Source organism: Oncorhynchus gorbuscha, linkage group LG09 (genome assembly GCF_021184085.1).
Source record: "Oncorhynchus gorbuscha isolate QuinsamMale2020 ecotype Even-year linkage group LG09, OgorEven_v1.0, whole genome shotgun sequence".
NCBI lineage: Eukaryota > Metazoa > Chordata > Actinopteri > Salmoniformes > Salmonidae > Oncorhynchus > Oncorhynchus gorbuscha.
In genome coordinates this window covers 56,642,579-56,660,820 of record NC_060181.1, presented here as the reverse complement: position 1 = coordinate 56,660,820, position 18,242 = coordinate 56,642,579, and the positions used below count along the sequence as shown (strand labels likewise).

The following is an 18,242-nucleotide window of genomic DNA, read 5'->3' as shown; positions in this document are numbered from 1 at the left end:
CGCTTGAGACAACATATGCACATTTGGTAGTGCCAGTTTTGATCTGCTGGTGTGTTTGCATTATTCTTAAGCAATTCAATTAGCCCCAGTCCCCATTACACCTGGCTAATGGCAAGATTCTGCATGCAGGTGATGAACTGGAAAGGCTTTAGAATGCTCAGTCAATTTGGAGAATTACAGAGTGCAAGCTGTACATGTGGGAGTGTGGCTTTCTGTTAAAATCAGAACTTTCCATTACATTTTCATTGTTTTACGATAAACGTTCCCACTTCCCATTAAATTGTGGGCTACTTATTTGTTTAACACTTTTGGGGGGTTACTACATGATTCCATATGTGTTATTTCATAGTTTTGATGTCTTCACGATTACTCTACGATGTAGAAAATAGTAGAAATAAAGAAAAGAAACCTGGAATTAGTAGGTGTATCCAAACATTTGACAGGTACTGTATGCTGAGACCTTCTTTCTGCTCTTTAATGGCATGATAATAATACGCAATAATGACAGAATATGTGTGGTATAATCCACTACTGTGTTTGCCCTAGTGATCCTCTTAGCAAGACTTACTCCACATTAGGGCTATTGTTGTGTCAAAATGTCCCTGCCTGCTCCCTCTTCACATCAATCCCCAGCTCAAACGCTGGTATTTGCTGCTATTTTTAGGATGAAGCAAACTGAGTATAAAAAAAATAAACATGATTGACGTTAAGTTATTCCCCAATCCTTGAACTGTGTAGCAAGGCATGGAGTTATGACTCAAATCACAACTAAGAGAGGATCAGATTGGCACAGTGGAAAGTGTTGGTGAGTAATTGAATTGAAAAGCACAAAGCCGCTGTAGATCACACTCAAAATTCCTCAAGCCCTCGAATTCAAAACCAAGTCACGACCCTGGTCGCCATAAGTGCAATCCAAGTCAAATCCCAGTTGGTTGCATGTGTGTCTCTCTGTCACGAGCAATCCAAATTCCCCCATCAATCGGGCAGCGGAAGACACGATCCCTGACAACTTTTCACATCAGCCGGGGATTAGGAAGAGGGGTTTACGCTAGCCTTGCCAGAATCACGGATAACATTTTTTGAATCAGCAATTTAAACTAATTTCAAGGCTGGCTCCGCAGCAATTTTCTGGATCAATGGAACGTCATAGCTCACTTGGTCACTAGCCCTCTTATCGCAGGTACCTACAGCAACGGGTTGTAGGGGGGGCCTATGCTAATCACGGAGTCTGGAGGGGTGCAGGGGGCATGTTCCTCCAACAGGGCATCTCTGCCCCTTTCCTGCCAGTTCAAAATCCTAAACACATTTGATGTTTCTCTAATTCAGAGTTAACAGTTATTTTATCCTAAAAAAGTGGCATTTAGGGACAGAAATATAAACATTTTGCAAACACTAAATGTATAAATTAAAATGTCCAAATCCATTTGCTTTATTTTGAACAAAAAAAGTGTGCATTTGATCTTTCATTGAAATGAAGGTACTCTTAAATGAGACTTGCAAGAACATTACAGCTACCACTCTCCTTAACAATCTTTGTTAGTCGAAAGTCATACAATCAGATTATACCACAACACCTAGCCTTTCCATCCTTGAGCCAGACACTTAAGTGGGTATTGGCTAAAGCCTCCCCGGGCCATCTCAGAATATAAATGATGTAAATACAAACCATTCCATTTTACAGGACGCATTTAACATATATTATTGTGATTGCCATGAAACTAAGCACATCTGAGGGCTGGAGACATTCTGTATACTTTTGTAGAATATGGTTGGGGGGGGGGGTAAAAGTAAGTATCTACAAATATTTTTGTTGTGTGGCTTCAGGGTGGCACAGCTGAGGACAGCATTATCACAGCCACTATTCATTGGCGCTGCTGGCGCCCCTATTCCATTGAACACGAATAACTCAGATGTGCGACTGAATTTCCAAAGTTATTAAATCTGGCAGAGTGAAAAAGAAAATCAACAAAGATCATTCCATTGTAATCTGTGGATTACTTGGCAGTGCTTGCACTTTTTCCAATGTCCCCATGCTTACTTACGCATGTCAAGTCTGGGACAACGGGAGGGAAAAAAGGGGAAATAAAACACAATGAAAGATACTTTGAACTCTCCAAGACTAACACACCATGCTACTGTTGTGTTTAGTCAGTGTCAGTTCCATTTGTTTCTATGCTTCAATTACCAGAGAGGAAGTGCAGCAAGAGGTTAAAAAGCAATTTCCCCCATCATGACATCTGTACAAATAATGGTGCCAAATGTTGGAGGAAAAAGGGGCCCAGATAAGGGGTAAAAAAAGCAGTGGTGTTGGAGGGGAGGTTAATCCGCCTGTTTAATCTGTGGAGGTATGGGGAGGCCTTATCTCTGCCTCCTGCTGCCTCTGCACACTCCTTCAGCACCCAGGCAGTCTGACTGTCTGAGATCACTCAGTACTGAGAGGCGGGCGGGCCGGGGGGAGCTAGGGGGGAAACCGGGGACAGCATCCGGGTTACTGCCATCCTAGCCCTGCCTAACTCAGCCCAGACATCCCCCATCCAGCTTTGTAAGGGCCATAGAGAGGGAGCGGAGAGTACCATACCACTGATTCTATCGGACACCCAGGGGTTGGCCACTCATTCTTTCCTTCCTTCCTCTCACTGTTTGTTTTATAGAGGGGGTGATGAATCTGGGCCACCGGAGCCTTGGCACTACACTCCAGCTCATTCGACTGGTTCAGTGGGCTGCAAAAAGACTGCAAATTGTGTTTGTAAACTCAGCAGCTGTCAACTACCAAGAGGCTTAGTACAATGTGGGAAAAGCGAACAAACATAAATATCACTACAGTGATAAAAAAAGGCTATGGGCTATATTTTAACAAACCTAACACAATGGTAAATCTTATAGTGGTAGCTATACTGTAGTTCCCGGGGGTGTGTCAGAAATATTTGAGCTATTTTCACAGGGAGAATTGTGTGTGCAAATAGTTGGCGGTGGCGTGAAACAAAAATGGGTTTTGATTCATAAATAAGTTGTAGGTTTGACGAGGGCTTGACCATTCACTGGCCAATCAGCGTGTTCCATGACGTAATACTTGATGATGTTGTCTCGATGTGTTGTCATCAACTCCAATTCGGCTTGGGGGGCACAAAATATTCACGTCCTAGTCCATTGTATATTGTTACTGTTTATTAAATACGTTATAAGTGACAAATCAAATTGTTTTTGTCACATGCTTCGTAAACTATAGGTGTAGACTAACACTGAAATGCCTACTTCCGGGTCCTTTTCCAACAATGCAGAATGAACTCATTACTGAGGTGTTCCTAATGTTTGTAGGTAGGGGTAAAGTGACTAAGCAACAGGATAGATAATAGACAGAAGCAGTAGTGTATGTGGTGAGTGTGAAAGTGTGTGTGTGTGTATGTGGCGTCAGTATGCATGTGTGCACGTGTTATGTGTGTTATGTGTGTGTGTGTGTGTGTGTGTGTGTGTGTGTGTGTGTGTGTGTGTGTGTGTGTGTGTGTGTGTGTGTGTGTGTGTGTGTGTGTGTGTGTGTGTGTGTGTGTGTGTGTGTGTGTGTGTGTGTGTGTGTGTGTGTGTGTGTGTGTGTGTGTGTGTGTGTGTGTGTGTGTGTCAAGATCATCTCAATGGTGCAGCTGGATAACTTTTTGAGGATCTGAGGGTCCAAGCCAAATCTTTTCAGCCTCCTGGGGGGCTGTCTTGGACCATGTTAATTCCTTAGTGATGTGGACACCGAGGAAGTTGAAGCTCTCGACCAGCTCTGCGATGGCCCCGTCAAATATGGATGGGGGAGTGCTCGTAATAGTAAAATACATACAGTTTTTTCTAAATATGTTTGGAGTGTAGATAGTCATCATTGTTGTAGTTGCTTTAGTTGCAGTTGCCATACATGTCTTTACGCATCGCACTTAAAAATGTCTGAGGCTCCCATTAAAATGTAATGTGTTGTATGTGTGTGAGGCACGTTTGCAATATCCACTGTAGATATGACATTATAGGACTAAATCATTCGAACATGCTTGGAGGAGCACGTCTTTGGTAACCGGACAAGAGTTGGGGATGGATACAAGCGAAATGGAGTAGCCTCTGCAGGTCAGCACATGTGAACTGTGAATAATGCAAAAGCATGATGGCAAAAGCCTCACAAGTAGACCCTTTAGAAAACCGTTTGCAGGTAGGCTACTTTGCTAGTGCATAGCCAGGATTAGACCGACACCCAAAGCACTGCTGTTCAACCAACTTTTGTTATATTAAGGTAAACTACTGAGGGCTTGGTTTAAAAAAAAGCGGACAACAAGCGATTATTACAGAGAAGTGACTTATATGTTTCTAAATATGAGGGTCACAGGCATCATGTCATCTGTCGTTCCATGATGGGTATATATGACATGTAGCCTACATGGAGGGAGTTTTACGCAACATCCAAAATAATAACAGGAGCCGGCTAAAATATTGTTCAATACATAGAGACGAGGTTCATGGGGCACAAAAAGCACATATTTTGTTCCTGTGCAAATGGACACTGTGCGTCACGGCTAGATAAGCTGCACTTCCACTGTCAAAAGCTATGGCTTAACCAACCTCGTTACCGCTAAGAGCTGCTTTTGGTGAGTCTAACATCCCCCCCCATTTGCACTGAATGGAATTGACACATTTGCACTTGTTTTAAGGACACACCTGAAATATTAACACCCCTCCCACTTCAGCGCAAGTGCGTTGACGTTAGACAGACACATTCCCGAACCTCTCGCAAGGTGTGGAGCGCCAGTTTTAACTGAAATTGACAAATAACGTGCATTTGACACTTGTGCCGCCTTATCGCCAGCCAAAAAATAGTCTATTCACAGCCTTTGCATATTTAAAATTTTATTACAGTCAGACTCAGTCTTCATTTGTCAAGCATTGACTTTTGAAGAGAGATAAACTGTCGAATGTAGTGCACTATGTAGGGAATAGGGTGCCATTTGGAATGCATGCTAGATCTGCCCTCACTCAGAAAAAAACCCAGCTCGCTAAATCAGGAACAGCACTAATGACTATATGATTTAAAAACCTGTTTCTTGTCGTCCCTCACTTGACCTTACCATGAGCACTCTGTTTTAGCCTTGGATCGAATGGGTCTTTCTAGTGGCATACTTGCTAAGTGTCATGTCCAAATGCTCCGCATAGCACAGCTTGAGACTGACTTCGCTTACTGCACAGCAGGGGAAACTAGTCAATTACCAAAAATGTTTATCCCAATTATTTTGCAAATGCTCAGAACAGCAACATGATTGTGCAGACATTGATGATAACATCTTATTAAACAATCTAGTCCGCGGGTTATCCATGATGAAACCATACACAGAAGGGCATCACTTCTAGGTAGACATGAATTTAATTCATCAATAGTGTAGATATTTACTAGCTAGGTTGTCTGCTGTCTTATGAGCTGTATCCAAATTGTTCATCAAGGTCTTATAACAACCAAAGGCTAAGTGATCAGCCGTGGAATTGACTGAGCATGACACTGCACCGGGATGGGCTGTATTTGAAATATGTCATTGGTATTTGAAAGGCTTGGAAAAATAGGTTTGTTGTTTTGAAGATGCAGTCTGCCCATCCCCGACCAAGCAGAGCAGAGGAGAGAAAAAGAGGTGACAGAAAAGGATTGACAGGCGTTCCTTCTTCCAGAGAGAAGGATAGGCTGTGTTTCCGCTGTCAAATCCCATGCCTTAACCAATCACGTTGCCGCTAAGACCCGACTTTTGGTGACTCTTAAATCGACCTATTTGCACTGAATGAAATGGTCACTTTTGCGCTTGTTTTTAAGGACACGTCTCAACTATTGCCACCACTCCCACTTCAGTGCAAGTGAGTTGATGTCGGCCAGGGACTTTTCCGAACCTGTCGCAAGGGGTGTAGTGGCAGTTTTTACATGCCGAAATTGACAACTAAGGTACATTTGACCGGTGCTACCTTATCGCCAGTCGAATAATAGAGACTTACGTCTATTCACAACATATGTCATTTAATTGAGCAAATATTACAGTCAGGCTCAGTCTTCATTGGTCAAGCATTGACTTTTGAAAAGAGAGAAATTGTGGAATGTAGTGCATTATGTAGGGAATAGGGTGCCATTTGGAATGCATGCTAGATCTGCCCTCACTCAGAAAAAAACCCTAGTCCACTGAATCAGGAACAGGACTAATGACTATATGATTTAAAAACCTGTTTATTGTCGTCCCTCACTTGACCTTACCATGAGCATTTTGTTTTAAACCTTGGATCGAATGGGTATTTCTAGTGGCATACTTGCTAAGTGTCATGTCCAAATGCTCCGTATAGCACAGCTTGAGACTGACTTCGCTTACTGCACAGCAGGGGAAACTAGTCAATTACCAAACATGTTTATCCCAATTATTTTGCAAATGCTCAGAACAGCAACATGATTGTGCAGACATTGTTTAATAAGATGTTATCATCAATCTAGTCCGCGGGATCACTTCTAGGTAGACATTCATTTAATTCCTCAGTGTAGATATTTACTAGCTAGGTTGTCTGCTGTATCCAGATTGTTCATCAAGGTCTTGTGACAACCAAAGGCTAAGTGATCAGTCGTAGAATTGACTGAGCATGACACTGCAGCGGGATGGGCTGTACAGTACAATCGGAAAGTATTCAGACACCTTAAGTTTTTTCCACATTTTGTTACCTTACAGTCTTATTCTAAAATTGACTTCATCGTTTTTGCCCCTTCTTCAATCTACACACAATACCCCATAATGACAACAGGTTTTTAGATTTTATTTGTAAAAAAAGTACTTTCTTGAAGCACGCTTAGCAGCGATTACAGCCTCGAGTCTTATCGGGTTTAATGGTGCAAGCTTGGCACACCTGTATTTGAGGAGTTTCTCCCATTCTTCTCTTCAGATACTCTCATGCTCTGTCAGGTTGGATGGGGAGTGTCGCTGCACAGCCGTTTTCACTTCTCTCCAGAGATGTTTGATCGGGTTCGAGTCCGGGTTCTGGCTGGGCCACGCAAGGACATTCGGAGACTTGTCCCGAAGCCACTCCTGTGTTTTCTTGTGTGGTTTAGGATGTTGTCCTGTTGGAAGGTGAACCTTTGCCCCAGTCTGAGGTCCTGAGCACTGAATTTTAATCAAGGATCTCTCTACTTTGCTCCGTTCATCTTTGCCTCTATCCTGACTAGTCTCCCAGTCCCTGTCGCTGAAAAACATCCCCACAGCATGATGCTGCTACCACCATGCTTCACCGTAGGAATGGTATTGGCCAGGTGATGAGTGGTGCCTGCTTTCCTCCAGACGTGACACTTGGCATTCAGGCCAAAGAGTTCATACTTGGTTTCATCAGACCAGATAATGTTGTTTCTTATGGTCTGAGAGTCCTTAGGTGCCTTTTGGCAAACTCCAAGCTTGCTTCAATGCTGCAGACATTTTTTGGTAAACTTCCCCAGATCTGTGCCTCGACACAATCCTGTCTCAGAGCTCTACGGACCATTTTTTCGACCTCATGACTTTGTTTTTGCTCTGACATGCACTGTCAGACCTTATATACTGTAGATAGGTGTGTGTGCCAACTCATGTCCAATCAATTACATTTACAACAGGTGGACTCCAATCAAGCTGTAGAAACATCTCAAGGATGATCAATGGGAACATGATGCACCACAATTTTGAGTCTCATAGCAGAAGGTCTGAATAATTATGTAAATGAGGTATTTCTGTGTTTTATTTTTAATACATTTGCAAACATTTCTCAAAACCTGTTTTCACTCTGTCATTATGGGGTATTGTGTGTAGATTGACGAGTTAAAAAAAAAAATCAATTTTAGAATAAGGCTGTAACAGAACTAAATGTGTAAAAAGTGAAGGTGTCTGAATACTTTCCGAAAGCCACTGTATATGAAATATGTAATGTGTTTGTTGTTTTGAAGATGCAGTTTGTCCATCCCTGACCAAGCCGAGCAGAGGAGAGAAAATGAGGTGACAGAAAAGGATTGACGTGCTCCTTCGTCCAAAGAGTAACTTCACATTTCAGTTTGGTCTAGTCTAATTAAAGTGGCAGAAGGAACCGGTCTTTTCAAACGATATGTTGAAATGGGCTACCTTTCCCTTTGATATTCAGAGAAATAAACAGTCCTACTAAACGATTCCGCATCTCTGGCCTCCAGCTACAAAAACAATTACCAGAAAATCAATTTCTACATACAGCTACCTGTTTTTTTTATGAGTCTGTTAATGAGAACATTCCATTGACTTGCCATGGTCCTAACAACACAGAGTGCCATTCTTTTGGTTTAGTTTATTGTCCTTCGCTTCAGAGTTGGCCAGAAGAAAATAGATTTTTGTCTTGCCAAAGGTAAGTGTGAGATCCTTAAAATAGCCATTTTCAATTCCCATGTATTCACACATTGCCTTAACTTGCCTCTAAGTTTCAAACATATTGTAATACAAATCTGAGGTGTGGCCTTTTGTGTTGGATCTCTGAAGCAGGCTTTTGAGGCTGCGGGTTGCGTCCCAATGCCACCTTCTTTCTCCTAAGATGTACACGCGTTCACTACTTACCTCACATTTAAACCCATTGGATTGGTGGAGGCGTGGGCTAGCACCTTCTCTTACACCAGTAACTTCCTTTAAAATCAGTGAAGGGAAGTGAACAAGTGCACACTTTGGGAGGAAGGAGAGATAATTGGGATGTAGCCGAGGTTTCTATTAAGTTCTGTATTCTCCTGGAGCAAGGGCCCGATGATTTGCACTGTTAATGGCGGCTGTAATGGACAGCCGATGGCTAATGACAGGTGTATTAAGTGATCATAGGATTTTAATGGGCACTTAGCCCCGACCCTTGAAGACAGAGTCAACACAGAGCTGCTGAGAACCATCGGAGCAGCTGTCGCACTGTCAAACAGAGGGAGCTCACTCAAATGATCTACGTCCACTCTTTTTCGAGTTGTCTTTTGCACTCATTTCGCTCTAGACTCAAACTTCAAACATTGACTCAATGTGACATTTGTTTCAAAACAAATGTGGCATTTAACAACATGACTGCATCGTGTGCATCATGTGCATCATGTATCTACTGTATCTACAGAGTTTCATTTTACAACTGCAAATGTCATTGGCGTCATCATGGATGTCGCACAACTAGAGAATGGGAGTAATATGAATTTATGTTCCATTTTGACTCTACTGCCAATCACTGTGTAATATAAGGTCTGTCAAAATGGACGTCCAAAAAGGTAATGGATCTACTGTACCTTTTTTCGCTCCTCTAAGACGAATAACTTTTATCTGATGCAAACCAAACATCAGCGGTGAAATTTCAACGTGATAACAGAACAGAATGGGCAGAGTTGAACACTTAATTTAAAAAATAATAATTACTTTTCACATATTTCAAATCAAATAAAAATCATATTTCAAATCAAATCATGTTGTGCCTGAATATTAATATGTTTCTCACATAAACATTGAGGACAAACGTTGTGGGCACGCAACAGAAAGAGATTCACAGTAAACATTATTTCCTCTTTGATTGAGTTCTCACACATTTGTATTGCAATTGTCACGTCTACCCCCCCCCCCCTCCGGCGCTCGACGTCACTGGTTTACTAACCAGCGGTCCTGGAAAACCCTCATTACACACACCTGGCAACCCTCATTACACACACCTGGCAACCCTCATTAAGCACACCGGCACACCTGGACTTCACCACTGCCCTGATTACTTCCCCTTTATCTAGCACTCCCAGGCAACACTCTTTAGGCAGCATTGGTTCAGCTCATGTCCAGACGCTTCTCTTGTTTTGTAACTCTTCATGTTAGTTATTATTAAACTCACCATCTGCACCTGCTTCCGGACTCCCTGCGTCTACTTTACAGAAACACGATGAACACATTCACCAGAAACAAAACACTCTAGGCAATCTACCCTAAGTTACCACGGCATTTTGGCATTGATAGGTAGAGCTAGACATTTCCTATCATCATTTATTAATGTTGTACTGGAAATTTCAACTCCTACGGGTGGCGCAGTTAGAGACGGCACATGTTTTAAGACGTGACAGGAGCGTGCTGCTTTAGACTAGACTGCAGTAGCGTCATTTGGAGACTTAAACCTGCACCTATCAATCATATTAAAACTTGATTTATACCATCTGCAAAACAAAACTGCACCTCAGGTAAACTACAGGATCCTCTCTCGGCGAATGCTGTTACCACAGCCAAAGGTAAACAGTTTAATACCCTGCCATAAAACAATTAGCTAGATTGACATTGCAACACATCACTCTTGTACTTTATACAATAGTTATAAAATGGGGGAAGGTCATTTGCATTGAATTGTATGCTTGAGAGAACAGAGGTAAACTGTGTCGCTTGTCACTCCCCATCTCTCTTCTTGCACTGCTTCACTGGCAGACAGTATTATGTGACTGTCATTTTGTCTTAATATAGTGCATTCATCTTCTAAGGTTTTAGCCAGGCACCTTAGGGCAGCGTCTCAAATGGGACCCTATTCGCTTTTATATGTACCTACTTTTGTAGTCAAAAAAGTAGTGCATTACATAAGGAATTGGGTGGGCCCCGGGCAAAAGTAGTGCACTATATAGGACAATGGAGTGCCATTTGCGATGCAAACCAGGTTCCTTTGGACAGCAGTGAGGTAAAGCCTAGGTCACAGAACCAGGAGTCCCGCAGAGTAAGCGCAACAAGCAGGGCCACGCTGTGACGTTCAGCCGTCAGTGGGCTTACTCTCTCCCGATCATTTAATTTCCTTTTCTCTTGGCCACTTCACACATTTCATCAAGCCACATTTTAAATGCCAGCGGTTTCATTGATTTCCATTAGAGCAGCTCACATCTCTTGGCTGAGGCCACGGCAGGGATATTTTAGCATTCCACTTTAGCACACTCCGCAGCCTCTGGATATCACTTGCCACAGCCTTCTCCTCCGCCTTACTGAACAGTGTAAGTTGTGTTTAATTGAACAGCTGAAAATGTTCGAATCACATGAAATAGGGCAGAGGGCAACAACAACAACAAAAATCGAACAATTGGATACAGGAGAATAATGACCTGTGTTCCTGTTTCCTTCCCCCGTTGACATTTTCACACACCTTTCAGTGCACTCCTCCGCTGAGGTTTAAGCAGTACTCAGTCCCTCTGTCTCGCCCCGGGGCTCGCCCTGAGACCAGCAGACCACTGGTTCAATCCCTGTCTCACGGGCTGTAGCACAGACCAGAGAGAGATGCATCTCTGTTCCCAAACAGGCACTAAAGAGCAGGCCTTCGATCCAGGGGACATACTTGAATGTCACCTTAGATCCCATCACAAAAATCTGCAGAGAAGGTCAGCATCCATGAGCTATTATGAAGAATCCCATACAAGCAGCGCTGGAAATAACATGAGGGTGCATTAGGAACCCAGAGGTTATGTGCCAAATGACAGACTATTCCCGATCTAGTGCACTACTTTTGACCATATGGACCCTGGTCAAAAGTAGTGCACTATGCAGGGAATAGGGGCTCTGATCAAAGTAGTGCACCATCTAAGGAATAGGGTGCAATTTGACATGCAGGCAGTGACAGAGGCACCCCATTTGTTTCCAGTATGCTTTGCAGGGAGGGAAATGTGTGTGCTTGACTACAGAGGCCACCCAAGGAGAGGCAAACTCAGCCTGTTGCCACTAGTGTAATTCTCAGAGTGAGGGCTTTACCATAATTGGCCTTGGCATTAATAACAAAACAATAAAACTAATCAGAACTGGTGATTAACATGGTATGGTCAAACGTATTCCTCCGCCACGGGTGACCGAAATACTCTCCGACGCAGCACCGTCTCCATGGCAACGGACAAAACAGGGCGATAGTGGCCAGCCTCACGAGTCTAGTTTTAATGGGGTCAATATATGGAATATGTACTCGGCTCGGAATTTTGACAAACAATTGCCCCTAGCATTGGCCTGATGAGAACACGAACCCAGTGAAGGAGCAAATGCTTGTCACACAGAAAACACTCATGTAGAATCATTTCCAAAATCAATGTCTCATTCAGATCGAGGTCTGAACATGTCCGAATCCTAATTTAAAGTTAGGAGTTGACCGTAAAAAAAATTAAATTAAATAAAAAACGATTTTCTTTGGCCTATATCAATGTCGATGGGAGAAAGCAAGCGTTGATGTACGCTTTAGGTTTCACCCAGTCTCTGCCGAGCAACATTATCAAAATGGTAAATCAAAAAAAAAAACGTGCTCTGTCAACATAAAACCCAACTCCCTGCTGGATGCCTTTATCTCACCTGCGAGCTCCCACTGACCGCTCATGTGACAGCATTTGTGATGATGCCTCAGAGCTGCACAGATCAAGCGAAACCTTGCCTTGGCTGTGCTACCTTACCTATATAGTGCACTACTTTTGACCAGAGCTCTATGACGCCCTGTTAAAAAAAATTGTGCGCTACATAAGAAATAGGTTGTGCCATTTGTGATGCAGACCGTTTTTACAAAATGTCAGCTAAACAAAGCTGTTTTCAGCAGACATGCACAATCTCAAAACAAGCTCATTAAGGTGTGCTGTGCTCAAGTATTATCTCCCGGCCCTGCTGCATGCCTCCAGGTCTATCAGTAGATATTGTTATTGGAAGAATTTGATGAAAATGAGTCCCCTGCTGCAGCTGATAAACTGCTATTGATTTGACCATGAGAAATGGCAAACAGAGGGAAAAACATGGCTGCCTGTGTGAGAGAAACTGTTTACGCGACGGGCCAGGTACATTTCCAGGTGGCAAATGTAGAAAAACCGTTACTCCGTTGTAAAGCTCTGATATCATACAGTATGTTTTGAAAAAGGAACTCCGGTGCACTGGTATTCTGGTGGAGCAAAACGTTGAATGCAACATTGTAGAGACTGAGAAGAATTGTAGGCTAAACTTAAAGGATATTATAGACCACCCCAAAAATACAGAGGCATTCCGTCCATGTAGGAAGATTGTAGAGAACAAGTATGCTGGGGAATCTTTTACCTCTATGCACTGGGTACTACACCAGGTGTGCCGACAACCCTCTAGTGTACAACACACATGTTAACATAGATGCTTGTTAAAAACACCAAAGAGATACTGTAAATGGAGAGGTGTGGTGACCAATGTTCCCTGAAACAAAATTGGGCACTGAGCAAATTTCACAGTTCCGCTGAGCGCAAACTTGAACATTGTGAAAGTTCTGTGCAACTTCCAGCGTGCCGTTTACTGGGAACACTGAGGCTGTACCGGCATTAAATGACAGTTTTAACAGTGGCCAAGTAGGCTACTGTGGCTATTTGATCATAATATAGTCCTACCAGAGTGCCCTACCATCAAAGACAATGGAGAAAATGCATCCCATGACATTTTCACAGCTGTTCTACCTTTCAGCCACATTAGCAGCCAATGTGTAGTGTTCACTATAGTTCTACATTCCATGAGAATTTTGGAAAAAAAACATGCAGGGCCTGATATTAACCTATTTTATCCATTTGACTGAACAAATTGTTGTGTTGATTGATGCAAGAAACCACTTTACAAAATAAAATGCATTATTATTCCGATACATTTACTACAGAGAAACAGACCAATTATGCTACCCTCTGCCTATTGGCTACTTAGCTTATTCAAGCCTGTCTCAAAATACAACACTGCCCTTTTAAGAAGAAAAAAAGCTCTTTACCTGACTCATGTTTTCAAAGAGGTCAAGAAATGTACATGTTCTGTGCTCTTGTAGGAAGCAATCAGTCCCCTATTGCTGACTACAAATGATGCATAACTGGGCTAATAACTCACTAACTAGCAAAGGACATACACAAAATGTGCACACGTGGCTACATGAAGCTCTCGCTTTGATCTCAAAACAAGCGCATCTACTCACAACCACTCATGCTGTAAACACAGTCTAGTTCAAAGTAAATGGCACAGATTCATATATGGTTACGGTCTATTTGCATATAGGCCTACTGCAACTCTGACTGTTTATGCTGCATTGGTCTGTGTAGAGTTGTCGTGCGTGTCAATGCAATAGAATCCTAATCCAATGCATTCTTCCTACAACAAAATCTCTTGCATAGTTCATTTTGTTTTGGTATGTCGCATTGAAAGTGGTTAATATTGCGGTGATTAGATCACAATTGCCACAGTATAGGGAAACGTTGATAGTGTTCACAGGGAAAACTCTAGAACAGTGGTCACCAACCTTTTCTAAGTCAAGATCACTTCCTAAGTCAAAATGCAAGCCAAGATCTACCTAACAAACTTACAAAATAAAACATGAGCCTATGCAACATTAACCAATTAAAAACAGCACGGTAGCAGTGAGGTTTGTGCATTAAGCTATAGGCCCAATACATTACCACTGCATGTTGGTTTGAATTGCACTGCCAATGCACTGTTGTTCGGGCCATTATATCTTTTTAAATGTGAGGTAAGCTGTACAGTATGATCACACAGGTAATAGATCCGTTGTTGTATTACTTGAGGCACAGCAGAGTGAACATTCATTAAAAAAAAAATTTTAAAAGCTTTTTATTTTTATTTTACTGGGCTGATGGTGCCTGCAATCTGATGGTCAGTCTCAGCCTGGGGGTCTGCTTCTCAACATCCCTCCATTCTCACTTTCCTCCACTGACACGGACTAAAAAGGGACACCACATTATTTTTGCCTCATGTTGTTACTTCTGTGAACAAAGGAACGTTAAATGTTCTCCTATATTAAAAAGGCCCATGCCGCTAATAACAACAACGCAAACCTATAGAAACACTTTCCTACTCATTCATTACTACTGCAGTGCTTGTTGCAGCGCTGAGTGGAAATAGGAAGAACGCTCATTTTATGGCTTATACAAGTGTTGAATACAAAGTGTTGACAGTGCCGAGTAAGAACTTAAACATGAACTCACTCATAGAAACAGCAGCTCTTTCTTGTATTCATTGACAGTCTCTCTCTAGTCATGGTTTTAAACATTTTGAAATCTTACAGCATGAACTCTGCTGTAGCTTTCTTTTATGTCTGCTACATTATTGCACACACGGTAATCGGAGTCTTCCGATTGGCCAGCTGTAGGCCTACAGTGCACTTGATTTGCTCTTCGGGCCGGGGGAATGCAGATTTTGTACCTTCAGACACAGGAATTGGTTCAAAATGGCAACAGTTGCCTACTGGGTTATTTTTTTACAGGAATGTTTGGCGATCGACTAGGAATGACCCGTTGATGGCCACTGCTCTTGGTCTGTTGAGCTTCTGCGCAGCTGCACGGAAGTCTCGGGTGCAGCATAGAGGCAACTACCACCCCTGCACATCAAGAAATATCATACATTTTTGTCATTTAGCAGACGCTCTTATCCAGAGTGACTTACGGTAGTGAGTACATACTGTACATTTTCATACTGGTCCCCCGTGGGAATCAAATCCACAACCCTGGCATTGCAAGCACTATGCTCTACCAACTGAGCTACACAGGACTAGAGAGCTGAGCCACTCTCCATATTTAGTAATATGTATGAGCAGCTGGCCAGTTTATTTTTCACACGAGTAGGAGAAAGAGAGGGCTGAGGCCAGGGTGTTAGCCGATGAACTGATGGCCTTTGCTGTGTTCTACAGGACCCGAGTCAGTTCGCGAACATCGTTTACCTCCTCCCAGAAGACACCGGTCCATTGCTGCTGCAGGCTAATATTAATTAGTGCTTGTCAGCAGAGCACTCCTTTAAAACAGGTCATGCGCAAGGTCAATGTGTTACATTATAATTACCTTACATGTTGGAACAAGATCTTCCCTTTGAAATTGGCTGGTACACATACAGTGGGGAGTACAAGTATTTGATCACTGCCGATTTTGCAGGTTTTCCTACTTACAAAGCATGTAGGGGTCTGTGATTTTTATCATCAGGTACACTTCAACTGTGAGAGACGGAATCTAAAACAAAAATCCAGAAAATCACATTGTATGATTTTTAAGTAATTCATTCGCCTGTCGTCGGGAAGGAGTGGACCAAAGCGCAGCGTGAAAAGTGTTCATGATTACTTTAATATTAAAAAAACACTTGAACAAAGTAAGAAAGCGAACAGTTCTGTCAGGTAACAGAGACTAACAGAAAATAACTACCCACAAAACACAGGTGGGAAAAACGCTGCCTAAGTATGAATCCCAATCAGAGACAACGATAGACAGCTGCCTCTGATTGGGAACCACACTCAGCCAAAAACAAAGAAATAGGAAACATAGAATTCCCACCCTAATCACACCCTGACATAACCAAATAGAGAAATAAAACAGCTCTCCAAGGTCAGGGCGTGACAGAGGGAAACAGTGCCCCTCTGTCTCAGTATGTGTATTCCATGTATGCTGTCTGGACCAAAGAGTATAACATGTTGCCACTGTAGCATTTGATTGATTGATGCCAGCAAGCATTTGGCCTCCCTTGATAAAAAATACATTAAAATAATTAGCCAATCAGAGTTGAGCTGAGCTCAACTGGGGGTTGTCCTGGTGCAGGAAAACAACCCCCAAGGGATGCCAGTTTGGATTTGACTTCACACAAATCAAATCACTTCTTAAGCAAAACTTTATTTTCATTAAAACTCCAGAAAAACCTTTCCGAGACTCTGTCTGGTTGTGTTGACGTGTTGATGTCCTGCAGTAGCTAAATCTGCCATTTCTTAAGCCATGGATGGAGACGGGGATTTGAACTTGTGGTTTTACATGAATTCTCTGGACAACCTAATGATTATGACGGCGATTCTGATCTAAACATAAATTCATACGTTGTGCCACTGAGACGATTAATGTTCAAAATGTAGCCTAGATGTAGCCTAGACCTTTTAGGTTCATGCTAACTAGCTAGCTAACTTAGATGGGTCATTGTTGCCCATGCGCTGAAGTTAGGCTAGCAAGCATTTTAGCTAGGTAGCCTATGACAACAAAAACTAAAGATTTACTGTATGTCAGAGCCATTGACCGTTTTGCCAACATGAAAGAGAGAATGGCAGTGGCGTTCAACTAGTCTAATTTTAGGGTGAGTCAACATTTTTTGTTTTACTTGCACACACACACACACACACACACACACACACACACACACACACACACACACACACACACACACACACACACACACACACACACACACACACACACACACACACACACACACACACACACACACACACACACACACACACACACACACACACACACACACACACACACACACACACACACACACACAGAGAGAGAGAGAGAGAGAGAGAGACAGAAATCAGTAACATGGACAGCCACATGATATTTAGCAACACTGATTGGACTAAATAGTTTTCGGTATCCTTAAGTTGTTTTCAGTGTATTAAGCAAGTCAGCCGTATCAGCTATGTTTTTTAAAAGGCAGTAAATGAGGCTGAATTAACTGTTTCGCTGCCAGACAAGGCTCCTCTGATAGCCAGGTGTAGCAGTGGTAAGGTGTGGGGACTGCTGTTGGGACTCTGCTGTTGGGACAGCTTTATGTAGGCCCTTACAGTTTGTGGAAACCGTTTGTCACAGTTATAGTGCAATTAATGTATTGTTTAGTGTTGTAACGTGTGCGCTGGGAGTCGGGAAGCAAGTTCAGGGAGTGCATAATTGAATAAACCAAACAAGTAACACGAACAACACACAGACCAGAAACAGAAACAATGACGCCTGGGGAAGGAACCAAAGGGAGTGACATATATAGGGCAGGTAATCAAGGAGGTGATGGAGTCCAGGTGAGTGTCATAATGCGCGTAACAATGGTGACAGGTGTGCACCACAATGAGCAGCCTGGTGACCTAGAAGCCGGAGAGGGAGCACACGTGACAAGTGTTGTGTAGTGGCTTTGCCGGCATGCGTCCCCAATATTTTTGGTTTCTTTGCCCCACCAAGATGTAAAATCACCACTGTCTCCGTATAATGTCACACCCTGCAAAAACGTTTTCCGGCATGACTTCGCTTTTATGACTCACTCGAAAAATAGAAAAGTGAGGTGCTACTTTGCATTGGGACTTTAGATGGGTTTGCTATTGAGTTCACTATTTTACAACTTGATATTAGATGGTTCCTCACTCTGAAAGTATTCTATGGGCCAGGAGAAACTGAAATCCTTGCTTCGGTTTTCTTTAAAAAATCCTCAACAGACTTCAGCTAACTTTAGCCACCACAATCTAACAATCAATGGAAATGATGGGGGCATGTGAGCATGCTTTTT

General features: G+C 42.6%; 1 protein-coding gene across 2 annotated transcripts in view; it reads right to left on the bottom strand.

Annotated features, from left to right (window-relative positions):
• LOC124043801 (acid-sensing ion channel 4-A) overlaps positions 1-18,242 on the bottom strand; it is a 113,387-nt gene that overhangs the window by 49,044 nt on the left and 46,101 nt on the right. The gene's annotated exons all lie outside the window — the stretch shown is intronic.